Source organism: Sturnira hondurensis, unplaced genomic scaffold (genome assembly GCF_014824575.4).
Source record: "Sturnira hondurensis isolate 20B ecotype Veracruz unplaced genomic scaffold, ASM1482457v3 Scaffold0000880, whole genome shotgun sequence".
NCBI classification, from domain to species: domain Eukaryota; kingdom Metazoa; phylum Chordata; class Mammalia; order Chiroptera; family Phyllostomidae; genus Sturnira; species Sturnira hondurensis.
This window is the reverse complement of record NW_028073511.1, coordinates 6,120,458-6,136,455: the sequence shown is the minus strand read 5'-3', so window position 1 is coordinate 6,136,455 and position 15,998 is coordinate 6,120,458.

Here is a 15,998-nt window from a genome sequence, read left to right as displayed (position 1 = left end):
CAGAAATGGAGATGACATGGAGGGTTATTAGCTGGGGGCAGGGGAGAATGGGGGAAAAGGTGAAGGGAATAAGAAGCATAAATGGTAGGTACAAAATAGATAGGGGGAGGTTAAGAATAGTATAGGAAATGTAGAAGCCACAGAACTTACATGTACAACCCATGGACATGAAGTAAGTGGGGGGTGGAGAATGCTTGAGGGAAGGGAGGTACTGGGCAAAGGGGGATAAAGGTGAGAAAAAAGTGGGACAACTGTAATAGCATAATCAATAAAATATACTTAAAAAATAAAAGAGATATGCACAATTATTTCTAGCAAACGAATATGAGCCAGCTCTAGTGTAAAACAGAACAAAAATTTACCAGTGGGTATTTTATATAAGAAATACTATGCTAAAGCAAAAAAAAAAAAAGTTTAAGCTCCAGTTCTTTTTCTTATGGTAGTGATGGTATGAATGGAGAGACAATATTTATAGTCATGAAATATTGAATAAAACATATACATGTAACTTTATAGGAGAAATGATAATTCACATATAATTTCTAACTAAATGTTATAGATATTAGTTTAGAGATGGAAAATAGTAGTGGCTTATATGGGCAAGGTTTTATGGAGCATTAGCAAGTTAGTAAGTCATTGCAGAGTTTGCATGGGTGGAGAGGAAAGCATTCTAAACAGGGAGTAAGAGCATGAACAAAAAGTGTTTATAAGTGAATTAATTTTCTTCAAAGTCAGTTCAGTTCACTCAACCGGACTATAAAGAAAAATTGTAGAACCTCTCTCAACGAAAATTTTTCCAGTGACCTGAATCAGTTTCAACACTGATCTGACAAGAGACAAGAGGGTGACCCAGAAAGCCTTTGGAAATCTTTTCCAAGTTTACTAGTTCCTACAACTCATTAGCCTTACTTATCTTACGTCTACCACTGCCTTTCCAGAAATACATTAATAAAAGGAGCACTGAAATCTAATCTTTCCAAGCGAGATATTCTGGTTCTGGAATGCTACAACGTTTCCTCTAGCTAAAATATGAATTTCACATCCTTTTTTAAAATTGTTGTTAAACTGCAAGCTCTCAGCCAGGTCAGTCTGTTATGTTGATGTCAGACATCCTAAGAACTGTAAATTCTGTTCAGTTGCATGGGTATTTTAAAGAATAAATTAATAAGTGTCAATTGACAACACTACCCAAAACAATGGTTGAGCTATCAGAGGGAGAGGAACAGAGAGCAGTTTCCACAGCAGGGAGGAGGAGAAACACCACTGAAGGGCACAGAGGAAGAAGGAGTGGAGAGGCAGGGATTGTGGACAGGGACATTTAAGAGTAGCAGAGAACTTCAAGGAGGTGGGTCCTTCGTACATTTCCAGTTCCCTGTACCTGTAAGATCTGGAACGCTTTTCTCTGGAAGATCCACTCACTTATCCTTTCAAATGTTACCTTCTCAGTGAGGTCTTCCCAGTCAGAGTACGTGAAATAGCGATTCTCCGTCAGATGGCCTCATCTGGCTTCCTTATGTCCCAGCCTCTGCTTTATTATTCTCCATTTCTCTAATAACTTACATTTACCTTTTTTATTTGCTTATACTCTGTCTTCCCTCTTGCCCTAACTCAAATATGCAGTATAATGGAACGCCACGAAAGCTTCTGTTTTGTTTACTGCTCATCCCTGGCACCCGAAGCAGTGCCTTGCGGTAGGCACTCAAGAAATAGTAGTTTGAACACAGATAAATGAAGAATGGGTGACCAGATGTATCAGAGATCTCTAGTTCCTTGAACAGACTGTATCTTAACACTGGGGAGCAAGGTTACACACACTTCTGTTGATTATAAGGAAAACCAAATTGATTAAGTATGGAAGAAGAGAAGCCCACTGCCAACCACCAAAGAAAAACAAAAGAAATCCTTAAATCCTATTTTTCTGTTAATTACACAGTTAATGCAATAAATGTGGATTCTTGCTGTAAGGTTGTTGTGATTATATCCTTGTGTTTTATAGTCACAAGAAGAAAAATATCCTATGAGTGTGGTTTACTTTTTAAAGCTGCAGAAGTCTGCCAAAATGTTTTGCAGACATTGTGGTAAAAGTATTTTTTTAAATCTACATTTATGCCTTTCTAAAAGAGGACTATTAAATAGATATTTAAGTATTGATTGTTCTACCCCAGAGTCCTAAAGCATAGCTTATGTGATTGATTCTTACCTTATGGCATTTTATAAGAATCTCTAGAAAAATTCCTAAAATATTCATTGAAAAATGATAAAATATTAATAATTATTTAACCAATTGAGTTGAAAGCATTTTCGGGGGTCTCTAAAATCTTTTGTATTCTTCTGTTTAAATACTGCTTTCAAATAACTTGCTCTGGAAGATATCCTGATATTGAGTGATCTTTCAAAATTCAGCTTGTGGCATATAATTTTTGCAATTCCAAGCTCAGTAAAAAGCAATTTGCAAAATCTGCCACTTGCTAATACAAAACTTATTTAACGATTTCCATCTATATTACCTTCAGCTAAGGAAATAGGCAAGTTAAAAGAGAATGAGGAATGCTTAAGTTATTTTAAAGAAAGTGACATGGTAAAGAAACTTTTAAATGAGTAAAGCAAATTTGTGGACAGGAAGATGAAAATTCACAGTGAAATACTACTGCATGCTCTATGAACATAATCAATCACCTCCCCTTGCATTAATTAATTTATTTCTCAAAATGTAGCAGATGTTTAATGGGACATTTCTTGAGGTTCTTGAAGTAATTACTAGAACCCAAGGCACTAGGACCCGAATAGGAACAAAGAGAAGGATCCACGTTACTATTGTTTGGACCCACGGAGATACCCAAGTTGTGTTTGTGCCACAGCGGCACTGCGGAAAGGGGCAGAACTGAGAACATCTGGACAGTGGCTCATTTAAGAGGATTACCTGTAGGGCTGAAACTGTGAATGGGAAAGCAGGGCCTTTGGAAGGAGCTGAGCTTCCATATTAGGAAAAGGTACTGGTTTTTTGAATGCCTATTGCTCATTAGCCAGAAAGGCAGAGACCCCCAACAGTCAGTCACATAAACAGGCTTTGCCCTCTTTTCATTATCCAATTGATCAATTACTGGTTATAACCTTAAGGAGACCATATTATCCAATTTCATTTTCATGAAAATCCTGTAAGACAGGCATTTTTTTAAAAAAAATCGTACATCTTTTTCAGGTTAGAAAACTTGGGAATGGACTCAGAGAAGTTATGTAATAAATTCAAAGTCACACAGTCAAAGATCCAGGACTTAAACCAGCGTTTTCGGGTTTCATATGCCCTCTTACATATAGTCAATATCTTTTATAAACAAGGCACTATTAAATGCATCAAAGAGTATATCTACATTTTATATATATCATATACAAATGATATGTATATTTTTACATATCATGTATATGAGGTAGTTCTTGCTTTTAAAGAATTCTTAAGGAGGCCTTTGTTTAGGAGAAGCAATTGGGGTGAGAAGATAATAACAGCATGACTAGTAGAAGGTAATGCAAAAACAAAAGCTAAACTGCTTTCCACTAGAAATGAACAGAAATTTTGGCAGGGTTTCCCTACTGTGGAGAAAATCCAGAATTAAAGACAGAGAGGGTGTAGGACACATGAGTGAATGACTTGGCAAAGAGACAAAAGGAATTTTTATGTGTTTTTCCCAATATTTTATTATGAAATATTTCAAACAAGCAGTAAGGTTGAAATAATTTTTACAGTGAACACCCATTTACTTATCACCTACATTCTACATTAATATTTCATTACACTCGCTTCATCATACATACATACATCTATCATCCTCTTATCTCTCCAGAAATTTATCTTTCTAATAAAAATGAATTTCAGAGAAAGTTGCAGACATTAGTACAGCTGCAGGCATTTTAAAAACAGGGATTCATTGTATTCAATTTTGTTTGAGCTGCACTGTAATTCTTCATTTCTCCTTACCTTCAGAAAAGCTCACTATACACAAAGAGGCCTTGTGAGAATGGTTTCTAAAATAATAGAAATCAAGGAAATGGGCTGAGTTCCAGGTGTAAATAGATGCAGAAATTGAGATGAAAGAATATTTAAGACAGAGGGGAGAAGCCAAATTTAATGGAATCAGGAAGTTAGAACTGGAGGTAACCACAAGACTATAAACTCCCTAGAACTTTAAGAAGCCGTGGGAAGAGCATCAGATATGCTCAAAGTGGGCATAGGGATTTGAACCCACCTTATCTAGAGCCTTTAATGGCCAGACAAACATCAGTTAACAAGTAGAGTACACATTGGTCCTTTGTCACCGTTTACTGAAATAGAGGTGTTCTGTCGCTGGACACATAACCAGAGATGGGAAGGTAGCATCGAAGGAGGAAAAGAAAACTTTGACTTGTACCCTATCACCTAGCCACTGCCAACACATCTCCCCATTTTTCCATCTCCCCTAACTCCGTTATTCCTCCCTCGGTCCCTCCCTCCCTCCCTCCCTCCCTCCCTCCCTCCCTTCCTTCCTTCCTCCTCTCTCTTCTTGTCTTTCTCTCTCCTTCCTTCTCTCCTTTGCTCACTTCTTCCTTTCTTTGGAGGATTAAAAGAGAGAGAGAAACAGGCAGAGAGAAAAAGGAGAAGAAAGGGGGAAATAGGAAGAAGAGGAAGGAAAAAGGAGAAAAGGGAGGTCACTTTAGGATCCGGGCACTTCTCTCTGCCTCCAATGCTTATCCTGCTCAATTTGTTTCTACTTTAGACCATTTATTAACACAGATAAAGATAAACAGAGGAGAAAATTGAGGGGGTGAGGAGTAGCAGAAAAAAAATGGAACAGTAAGAAAAACCCATGTAAAGTGCATCACTAATTTTTCTAAGCATCATTCATTTCCACATAATACCAAATTCAGTCCTAGAAATTCAGGCTCTCAGTCCCAGGCATCTCACTGACTTTTTATGCCTAATTAAAAACATTTTTTTTACAGTTTTTGTAAACAAAAGCTTTAAACACCTCTTTTGCAAGAGAGTAAGCCCATGAGAGCCACACAAACATTGGATTAAATATAAGCTCTTGATTTACCTGTTGTGTGATTTGAGAAAATTATACAACTACCTGAGTTTCAATATCCTTGTGTCTAAAATGGGGCCAATAACACCTACTTTTCTAGGTTGTTGTAAGGATTAGAGATAAGATGCATTAGAGCACATACCACATAACAAGCACTCAATAAAAGATAACTATTTGGGATACAAGAAGGAAAGACCTAAATTGGGACTCTAGATGAAAACTGGTGTGTAAGTTAGAGGAGCTCTTTTGAGTGACTTCCTAATTTCATGACAAAGATTTAAGATGAACTAGGAAAAAATATTTTATATAAGCCTGGGGATGATGCTAGAATGTAGTAAAGTACCAATTGTGAATAATTTAGGATTAGCAATAAAGATAACACACTCATTGCCAATCTCTTTAAAACCTTGCTCTTCATTTCTCATCAGCCATGTTTTTACTATTTGTAATATTATTATATTTATTGGTTTCAAAAGAAAGTATACAGATATAGACATATTTTAGGGAGCAACTGAGGAGGGAAAGACAGCTAACCTACCTCTCTGTTAAATTGATAGCTGAAGTCTGGCTGTTCCGACTCTAACAACCACAGTGATAACGACTGATGTTTGTTAGCACTGATTGTGCTCAGGCACTGTGCTAAGACCTTTACATGAACATTGCCATCTACTCCTCATTATAACTCTATGTGGCACATACAGTTACTAGGTAAGCAACCTGGGGGCTAATGAAAGAGGCCAAGTAGCCTTCCAAAGTGCACACAGAAAGCAGCAAAGCCAGGCAATCTGACTCTACAGCTTGTGCCCATAACTACTGCCTTATATTGCCATGCCTCCCAAAGCCAAGAGGGCAGCTCACTGGAACCCCTGGCAAAGTTCCAAAAGAAAAAAATAACTTCACTGGTCTGAATTTTAAGTGTAAGCGATTTAATAAACATCCAATAGGAGTTCCGGCCAAACTGGACGTGTGGATAGAAACCCTTTGCTTCCTCACACAACCAAAAGGAGGATAACAACCAATCTAAAATAAATAAACAACCAGAGTGCCAGGAAATCAAACTGCCTGTAATTCTGACAACCAAGGAATTAAAGAAAAAAATCAACCAGAACAACCAGACCAGTAAGGCGGCAGACTGCACAGGCAGGGCTGACTTAAGGGGAAACTCAGACTCAGAGGTGGCTGTGGACTATGGTGGTTGCCGCAGGGAGAGAAACCCCCAGTCTGAACGGTGGAAAAGTGTGCTAGGGAGGAGCAGATGAACCGCACTGTTCCCTCTCTGGCCCCTCCCCCACAGGCAGCGCCACAGCTCAGCAAAGAGGGTTGCCCTGCCTGGGTGAATACCTAAGGCCTTGCCCCCTTACAACTTACAACTTAACAAGACCCCAGACAAAGAAATAGGGCCAAAATGAAAGAACAGAGCAAAACTTCAGAAAGAGAGCTAAACGAAGAGGAGATAGTAAACCTATCTGATAGAGAATTTAAAGCCCTGGTAATCAACATGCTCACAGAACTGATGGAGCTTGTTTGCAAAATGAGATAACAAATGAAAGATACCAAAAATTAAATAAACCAAAATATTCAGGGGGACAGTGACAGGAAGAAAACCAGGACTGAAATCGATGATTTGGAAGAAAAGGAAGAAATAAACATCCAACCGGAACAGAATGAAGAAACAAGAATTCCAAAAAAAAAAAAAAAAAAAACGAAGAGAGATTTTGGAACCTCTGAGACAACTAGAAACATTTCAATATCCAAATTATGGGGGTGCCAGAAGGAGGAAAACAACAGCAAGAAATTGAAAACTTATTTGAACAAATAATAAAGGAGAACTTCCCCAATCTGGCGAAGGAAATAGGCTTCCAGGAAGTCCAGGAAGCCCAGAGAGTCCCAAAGAAGTTGGATCCAAAGAGGAAGACACCAAGGCACATCATCATTGAAAGTCACCCAAGATTAAAGATAAAAAGAGAATCTTAAAAGCAGCAAGAGGAAAGGAAAGAGTTACCTACTAAGGAGTGTCCTTAAAGCTATCAGCTTATTTCTCAAAAGAAACCTTGCAGGCAAGAAGGGGCTGGAAAGAAGCATTCAAAGTCATGAAAGGCAAGGATCTACATCCAAGATTACTCTATCCAGCAAAGCTATCATATAGAATGGAATGGCAGATAAAGTGATTCTCAGATAAGGTCAAGTTCAAGGAGTTCATCATCACCAAGCCCTTATTATATGAAATGTTAAAGGGACTTATCTAAGAAATGGAAGATAAAAAATATGAACAGTAAAATGACAACAAACTTACAACTATCAACAAATGAACCAAAAAAAAACACCCCAAAACAAAAGAAAAACAACAAAAACAAAAACTAAGCAAACAACTAGAACCGGAACAGAATCACAGAAATGAGCATCACATGGAGGATTTTCAGTGCTGGGGGAGGGAGGAATGGTGAGAAAAGGTACAGGGAAGAAGAAGCATAATCGGTAGGCATTAAATAGATGGGGAGAGGTAAAAAGAGAAACAGAGAACTCAAAAAACTTTTATGTACAACCCATGGGCATGAACTAAGGGAAGGGAATGCTGGAGAGTGGGGGGTGCGGGTGGAGGGGGGATAAAGGGGGGGAATTGGGAAAACTGTAATAGCATAATCAATAAAGTATACTTTAAAAACATCCATTAAACTCACAGAATGTTTTAGGCACAAGGCTTGATTCAGTGTTAGGTGCAGGGGGTACCAAGATGAGATAAGATTGCTGCTGTTGAAAACTTCTGTAGGCCAATGTCGATATTTTGTAGTGTTGTTCTTATTTAATAAGTTTGAAGATAATTAACTGTACCATGACTATATCTAATGTATGTGTGCAATGCTTCAATGAAAAATCAAACTGAATCTAAATAATGTATCTGTAATTGTTTTTTTAATATATTTTATTGATTATGCCATTACAGTTCTTCCATTTCCCCCTTCACTCCCCTCCACCCTGCACACCCCTCCACCACCATTCCTTCCCTTTTGTTCATTCGTGTCCATGGGTCACAAGTTCTTTAGATTCTACATTTCCCATACTATTCTTGCCCTCCCTCCTGTCTATTTTCTACCTACCATCTATGCTACTTATTCTCTGTACCTTCTCCCCCCTTCTCCTCCTCCCACTCCCCTGTTGCTAACCCTCCATGTGTTCTTCATTTCTATGGTTCCACTCCTGATCTAGCTGTCCTCTTGGTTTGCTTTTGTTTTAGGTGTGGTTGTTAATAACTGTGAGTTTGCTGTCCTTTCACTGTTCATATTTTTCATCTTCTTTTTCTTATATAAGTCCCTTTAGCATTTCATATAATAAGGGCTTGGTGATGATGAACTCCTTGAACTTGACCTTATCTGAGAAGCACTTTATCTGTCCTTCCATTCTAAATGAAAGTTTTGCTGGATAAAGCAATCTTGGCTGTAGGTCTTTGGATTTCATGACTTGGAATACTTCTTTCCAGCCCCTTCTTGCCTGTAAGGTCTCTTTTGAGAAATCAGCTGACAGTCTGATGGGAACTCCTTTGTAGGTGACTGTCCCCTTATCTCTTGCTGCTTCTAGGATTCTCTCCTTCATTTTAGTCTTGGCTAATGTAATTATGATGTGCCTCAGTGTGTTCCTTCTTGGGTCCAACTTCTTTGGAACTCTTGAGCTTCCTGGATTTCCTGGAAGTCTATTTGCTTTGCCAGATTGGGGAAGTTCTCCTTTATTATTTGTTCAAATAAATTTTCCACTTGTGGCTGTTTCTTTTCCCTTTCTGGTACCCCTATAATTCGGATGTTAGAACGTTTAAAGATGTCCTGAAGGTTCCTAAGCCTCTCCTCATTTTTTTGAATTCTTGTTTCTTTCTTCTTTTCTGTTTGGTTGTTTCTTTCTTCCTTCTGGTCCACTCGATTGATTTGAGTACCAGTTTCCTTTCCATCACTATTGGTTTCTTGTGCATTTTCCTTCATTTCAATCATTTTAGCCTTCATATGTTCCTCTAATTTGTGGCTAAAATCAACCAATTCTGTGAGCATCCTGATCACCAGTATTTTGAACTGTGCATCTGATAGGTTGGCTATTTCTTGGTCACTTAGAATTATAGGGTCTGGGGCTTTGAGCTGTTCTTGAGTCATAATGTTTGTTCTGTTCGCACCTGTTATGTTTGAGGGGCGGAGCCTTAGGTGTTCACCAGGGCAGGGTGACCCAGTTGCTGGGTTGTGACGCTGTATGGAAAAAAATGGTGCTTTGCTCTGCTCCAATTTCTCTCAGATTTCTGTCCCCTCTGCAGCTTCCCACAAGCAAATTGGGCCCCTCTGGTGCTGGTTCCGGGTGTGTGGGCCCGTGTACTCTCCAGGACCCTGTGGGTCTCTCCAAGGAACTCTCTGTGAGCCTGGCAGCCCCTCCCGGCCCCTCGACCCTGAAAGTCTTTCTAATTGGTGCTTTCAGGCTCGAGTTCCCGTCGCTGGGGCCCTAGCCTGAGCGATCTGTCTCACTGTTCGCTCCTTTGCTTGGTTTATCTGCGCGCAAATGTGTGACCGCAGTCAGCCAGCTGCCCTGCGCCCTCACTGGGTCCGCCCGTCGCCACCCCACGCCTGGGATCCATCAACCATCTCCTCTCCTTGGTCGGTGGGACCAAAGGATGTTTTCAGCCCGAACCCCGCTCCACCACTGACTCCGCCCCTCTTACCGGTCTGACTGAACGGTTTGTTGTTGTCGGACTTCTACTACAGTTCAATTTTCACTGTTTTGGCTGTGTTTTTGTTTCTAAAACTTCGCTGTCTTTAAATTTATTTATTTTTCTTTTTTTAAATTTATTTAATTATTTTTCAAGTACAGTTTTCTGTCTATACTCCCATCCCATCCCACCCGCCATGCTCCCCCCCTCCCTCCCATTTCCACCCTTCTCAATTGTTGTCCATGTATCCCTTATATATGTTCCTCTAAATCCCTCCCCTATTTCCCCTGAAATTCCCTGTCTTTAAATTTAGTTGTGGGAGGAGGCACAGTGTTTCCACCTATGCCTCCATCTTGGCCAGAAATCCTATAATTCTTTAATTTTGGTTTTATCATATGACTAGGAAAAGTTTTGAATACACATTTTGTATACCAAGAAGGTATACAAGTAGCCTTATATGCCTTTCCTAAACTATTAATGAGTATCACAAGTCTTGCATCATTAATCACTAGGAAAATGCAAATTAAATCCACTATGAGAAATTATTTTATGCTTACGAAGATGCCTATAATTAGACAAAAAAATAATAAATGTTGATAAGGATGTGGAGCAATCAGAATCTTCAGACATGGCTGGTAGACATGTTAAATGGCACAGCTACAGTTTCACCACTTTTTATTTATTTATTTATTTTTGTTTTTTGTTCTTTTAAAGATTTTATTTATTTGTCTTTAGAGAGGAAGGGAAGGAGAGAAGGAGAGAAATATCAATATATGGCTGCTTCTTGTGAGTCCCCTGCTGGGAACTGGCCTGCAACCCAGGCATGTGGCCTGACTGGGAATCGAACCGCGATCGTGTGGTTCGCAGGCCCGCACTCAATCCTCTGAGCTACACCAGCCAGGCCAGTTTGACCACTTTTTAAAACGTTGAACATAAAGTTACCATACGACCCAGCAATTCTACTCTTAGGTTTATCCCAAGAGACACAAAAGCACATACCCACACAAAAATTGTACTCATGTATATATAGGTATTATTCATAGAAGCATTATTTACAATATTCAAAAAGTGGAAATGACCCAATTGTCCATCAAATGGTAGATAGAAAAAAACAAAATGTAGATAGAAAAAACAAAATATGTTAAGTCCATTCAGTGGATACTGTTACTCAGCAATAAATGGGAATGAAATACTGGTAGAGGGTAGAAGATGACTATGTTAAATGAAAGAAGCCAGACAAAAACAGCCACATATTATACTATTCTATCAATGTGAAATGTCCAGAATAAGCAAATCTATAGAGACAGAAAGTAAATTAGTGGTCATCTAGGGCTGGGAATGGGAGCAGAGATTAACTGAAATGGACACAAAGAAGTTTATAAGGATGATGAAAATGTTCTACAACTGGATTGTGGTGATAGCTGTACCACTTGGTAAACTTACTAAAACCATATGATAAAAATAAGGGGATGTTGTGATGTGTAAATTATACCTCAATAAAGCTTAAAAACTGTACTTGAACCACAATAAAAGTAAATTAATTTTTCAAAAAAAACTTTAAAATCCTAGACAATTGTGTGACTAAAAATCTCAGATATTTTTATTATTAATATAGAATCTATTTCTGTTTTATATAATACTTATTTTAACAAATGCATTCAATAATATATTAGTTTTCTATACTAGAGTTTTATAATTGCCTATCATTAGATCATACCTATTCAGATTTATTATCTGAAAAGATAATGTTACTAAAAGATAATGTTTTATAATTTGAAAACAAGCAGCTAATTAAGAAATACATTAAAGCCCTGGCTGGTGTGGCTCAGTGGATTGAACACCAGCCTATGAACCAAAGAGTTGCGGGTTTGATTCCCTTGCAGGGCATATGCCGGGGCTGTGAGCCAGGTCCTCGGTGCAGGGCATGTGAGAGGCAACCACACATTGATGTTTCTCTTCCTCTTTTCCTCCCTTCCCTTCTGACCAAAAATAAATAAATAAATAAATAAATAAATAAATAAATAAATAAAATATATTCAAAATGCAGAGAATATTTTTGTAATTAATGTAGTAGTTTCAAAAGGTCTTGGGTTAAATGGTATATGGCTCATTTGAATGTTTATGTTTATATGCTATAGTATAAAGAAAAGAACCATAGAAATGGCTTTATTTTTCACTGAATTTTTGTCCAAATGTTTTCTCATATATTCCTACTTTACTCTGCCAGTATGTCTATGATTTAGGAAGAATGGATATTACTCTCATTTTACAAGTGAGTAAATATGAGCTCAGATGAATTGGGTGATTCAGCTTAAAAAACCTACCACCCAGGGAGTTCAACAATTATATCTGAGCATTAAACAGTGTGTCATTCTACCACTGAATACTATAGTGGCTTCAACTGATAGGTATTAGGATTCTAATATTCATAGATTATTTTTTATATATGAAATCGAAACAGATTTCCAATTTTTAGTCCAACAGCATGGAAGTTGTCCCTCCCATCCTCACAACAAGAAAACAGCTGAATGAACTGAAAACCAACAATTCTTCTTGGATCCACCAGAGAATTGAGGTCATAGGGCAAACCAGTTCCTGAAACACTGGAGGGACAGAAAAGTACAACCACAACTCAGCAGGAGCAGAAACACCGATGGAACCTGGTAGGGGCACTTAAAGGGTTATCGTCATTGCTAGAGACTCAGCTTGTGGACTAACTTGAGAAATAAAAACTCCTGGGGACCCACCCTTGGAGCACCCCCTACATTCATGAGTTTTACATACAGGCAGCCCATTAGGTTCTCAGGGTGAAGATCAGAGAAAGATGCCCTGGAACTTCCTACAGAAGGATAGGAAAAGTAGACATTTTGAAATACACCCGGAGCACTTGTTCAGTTGAACTCTGTTCTGCTTTTGCCCGCCCTCGAGTGGGAATAGGGAGTGGGTGGAGGGGGTGGGGGGTTGGGTAGAGAACAAATGAGAAGTACTTGTGAAGGTCACAGCCTAGGGACACAGGCTCACTAAAAACCTAAAACTTAATCATAGGATTCTAGAACACTTCCCTGCCCCATACTTTACCACCACATCAGTCAGGTTCCTGTATAATAACAAAGGATTACAGCTAAAAAAACAAAAACAAAAACAAAAGAACCCTGCAAGCCTCAGACCTGACTTATGAAGAAATCTCTAAGGGAGACAAAAACAAGGATACTAGAGGAAATTTAGCCTCTGACCCTATGGCTAAAACAATGGTAAATATAGCTTAACTCCTGGAGAGATAAAAATAAAACCTCACATTGAAGGCCTATTTACCTCAGGCACATATACCTACTATATCATGTCAGACATTCAACAAAAAATTACAAGGCATGCTAAAAGGCAAAAAACTCAATCTGAAGAAACAAAGCAAACATCAGAACCAGACTAAGATATAGCTTTTTGGAATTATCAGACTGGTAATTTAAAATAACTATGATTAACTTATTAAGGGGTTCAATAGAAAAAGTAAAATACATTGCAAGAATGGATGAACTATGTAAGCAGAGAGATAGGATGCTAAGAAAAAGTAAAATGGAAATTCTAGAAATAAAAACACTGTAACAGAAACAAAAAAATGCCTTTGATGAGTTAATCAGTAGAAATGACAGAGACAAAGAATCACTGAACTTGAAAATATGTCAGTATAAACTTTTCAAACTGAAAAACAAAGGGGAAAAAGAATGCAAAAATCAGAACAGCATATCCAGAACTGTGGGACAATTAGAAAAGGTAACATAATTGTAATTGGAATACCAGAAGGAGAAGAAAGAAAGGCACAAAATAAATATTGGAGTAATGGCTGAGAATTTTCCAACATTAACGACAAACACCAAACTACAGACCAGGAAGCTCGAGAATACAAAGCAGAAGAAATATCAACAACGGAAAATCTACAGCTGGGCACACATTGCTCAAGCTACTGAAACGCGGCGAGATTGGAGCATTCATCCAGTATACAGGGGTTTTTGTTTTGTTTTCAAATTAATATTATAACTTCTTGGTCTCCTTTCTCTTCTGACCCTCTCAGCTTGAACTCTCTCCTATCTGGGAAATAGGGTAGCACTGTTACAGAGGGGTATACAACCTAATCACTTATGCCATTAATAACAAAAATATATTAAAATATAAATAGCAAAAACAAAGTGTTCTATAAGCTTTATCTCCCCAAAGGGACCACAAATTTCTTGCAGGCAGGGATTACGTATTATATAATTCTGAATTCCCTGAAATGTCTACTACTGTTTACACTGAACAAGCAAACCCAATGCATATGGCTGTAACTGATCAGAAGCAAGTGTAAAAGCCTAACAATACTGGAATCTGCAGGTTAGGCCTGGGAGGTGGTGAAGAGACAAGGAACCAATCAGATGAATTAAATAGTTTGAAGTATTGGTTTAGATATATTAAAAGTAAAACATACAAGACCTGCTATGATTTGTTTATAAATCTATTTCTCCTATTAGATTTTAAGCTTTTCTAGGACAAGGGTTACATCTTCTTTCCTTCTTTAATTTGAAAGGCACTTAATTCATATTTGGTAAATAAAAAGTTGAGAGACACTTGAACAGACAGGAGAGAGTCTAAAGGCATTCTATAATAATGAAGTTATGCATTTGAAAGTGTGTGTTGACGTGCTGTCCAGTCGGCTCTGACTCCTGACATCCTGTGAGTGAATGATGCGCACCACGTCCTGTCTTCAACAGCCACACTTGGCTCTTGTAGGCTCCTGCTCACAGCTTCTCTTAGGGAGTCAATCCAGCTCACGTTCTGTTTTCCACTTTCCCTCTGTCTTTTGTTTTTTTCCAGCATTATTATTTATCTTTTTTCCTCCAAAGCAGCCTGCCTTCTCATGATGTGCCCAACTAAGGCCGACTCAGTTTTGTCAGTTTTTTCTCCTAAATGTTATATTTCAGAGTCATTTTGAAGGAATTTTCTCTAGAAAAAGAAACATGCTCCTTTGCCCCACAATCTCACTCTTCTTAGGGAGCTTGGGTGCCCACTCATTCCTCACCTACCAAATGACTTTTATATCTCTGTTTCCATTGGCTCTTTCTCTTTTTTTCTCTGATCCTATGTCCTTTTTAAGGGGGGGGAGTGGGAAAAACCCCCAAACAAAAGAACCAAACCTCTTTCCATTTACCCAATTACCCTTTCCATCTTCCACCTTGTTTCCTTCCTTCCTTTCGCTGCTAAACTCAAATGTGTGATTCTTTAATACATTCACATTTACAGCCCACCACATCAGCAAGTTATGAAGAATTTCTGACTGAATTCAGAAGTCATTTCTCAGTTTCTTATCCACTTTAAGTTCCTGGTGTTTTAAAGTACTGTTCGTAAAGCAAATGACACTTTTATGAGGTGAATAAGCATATGCTAATTTATCTGTTCCCTCTAGTTGTTCAGAAGAAAAGCAGCTTTCCGGGTGGGGGTGCTGCCAAAGAGGGCTGTCTGAGCCGCTCACAGGAGAGTTGGAGCTTGGAGTTGAGCTGGAGCTCCAACTCAAGCTGGAGCCTGGAGTTGAGTTGGAGCTCCAACTCAACCGGGTTGGAGTCCCCGGTTGTCAGCAGGCACCATTATCACGGTTCCAGAGATGGCTCACTCTGCCTCCTAAGGGGTCCAGCATAAAAACTGAAATGCTGAGTTATTGATTGTCAGAAAGAAACATAATTGTTGGGTCAAATGAGCCTTCCAATCAGCCCAATCACCACATCATTCCGGGAGCTCCAAGGAAGCCAAAATATCTAAAGATTACTGGTCACCAAGGAGTCAAAATAAGGGGAGTTAGGGACCATTGAATTATTTTAGGGCCCTGATAGCCTGACCCATTTATCTTTTCCCTGCTCATCTCTACAGTAAGTGAACGTGTCACGGCAGTTATTCTAATCCTCCTTTTGCTAGGCTTTGTGACTAACTAACCCCTCTTCTTAATCACCCACCCACACATCTGACTGTCAAATAAGCCTTTAAGATCCTTCTAGGCCATGACTGTTAGCTTTTCCACCATTCAGGGTATTATTCAAAAGAACTTCCCCCAGATCCTGAAAGTAGTTCCAAGTTCCAAATATTTCTGCAAAGGCAACATTGTTGGAATGATGGTAGTGGACAATGACTGTATTATTGGTATGTAATATAAAAACCACAGCCATGAACATGTGTTCAATTATAGAGAAACTCTTAAACTAGCCTTGACCGGCTAACTTCACATTTCATTAATATTCACTTACTACTTTTTT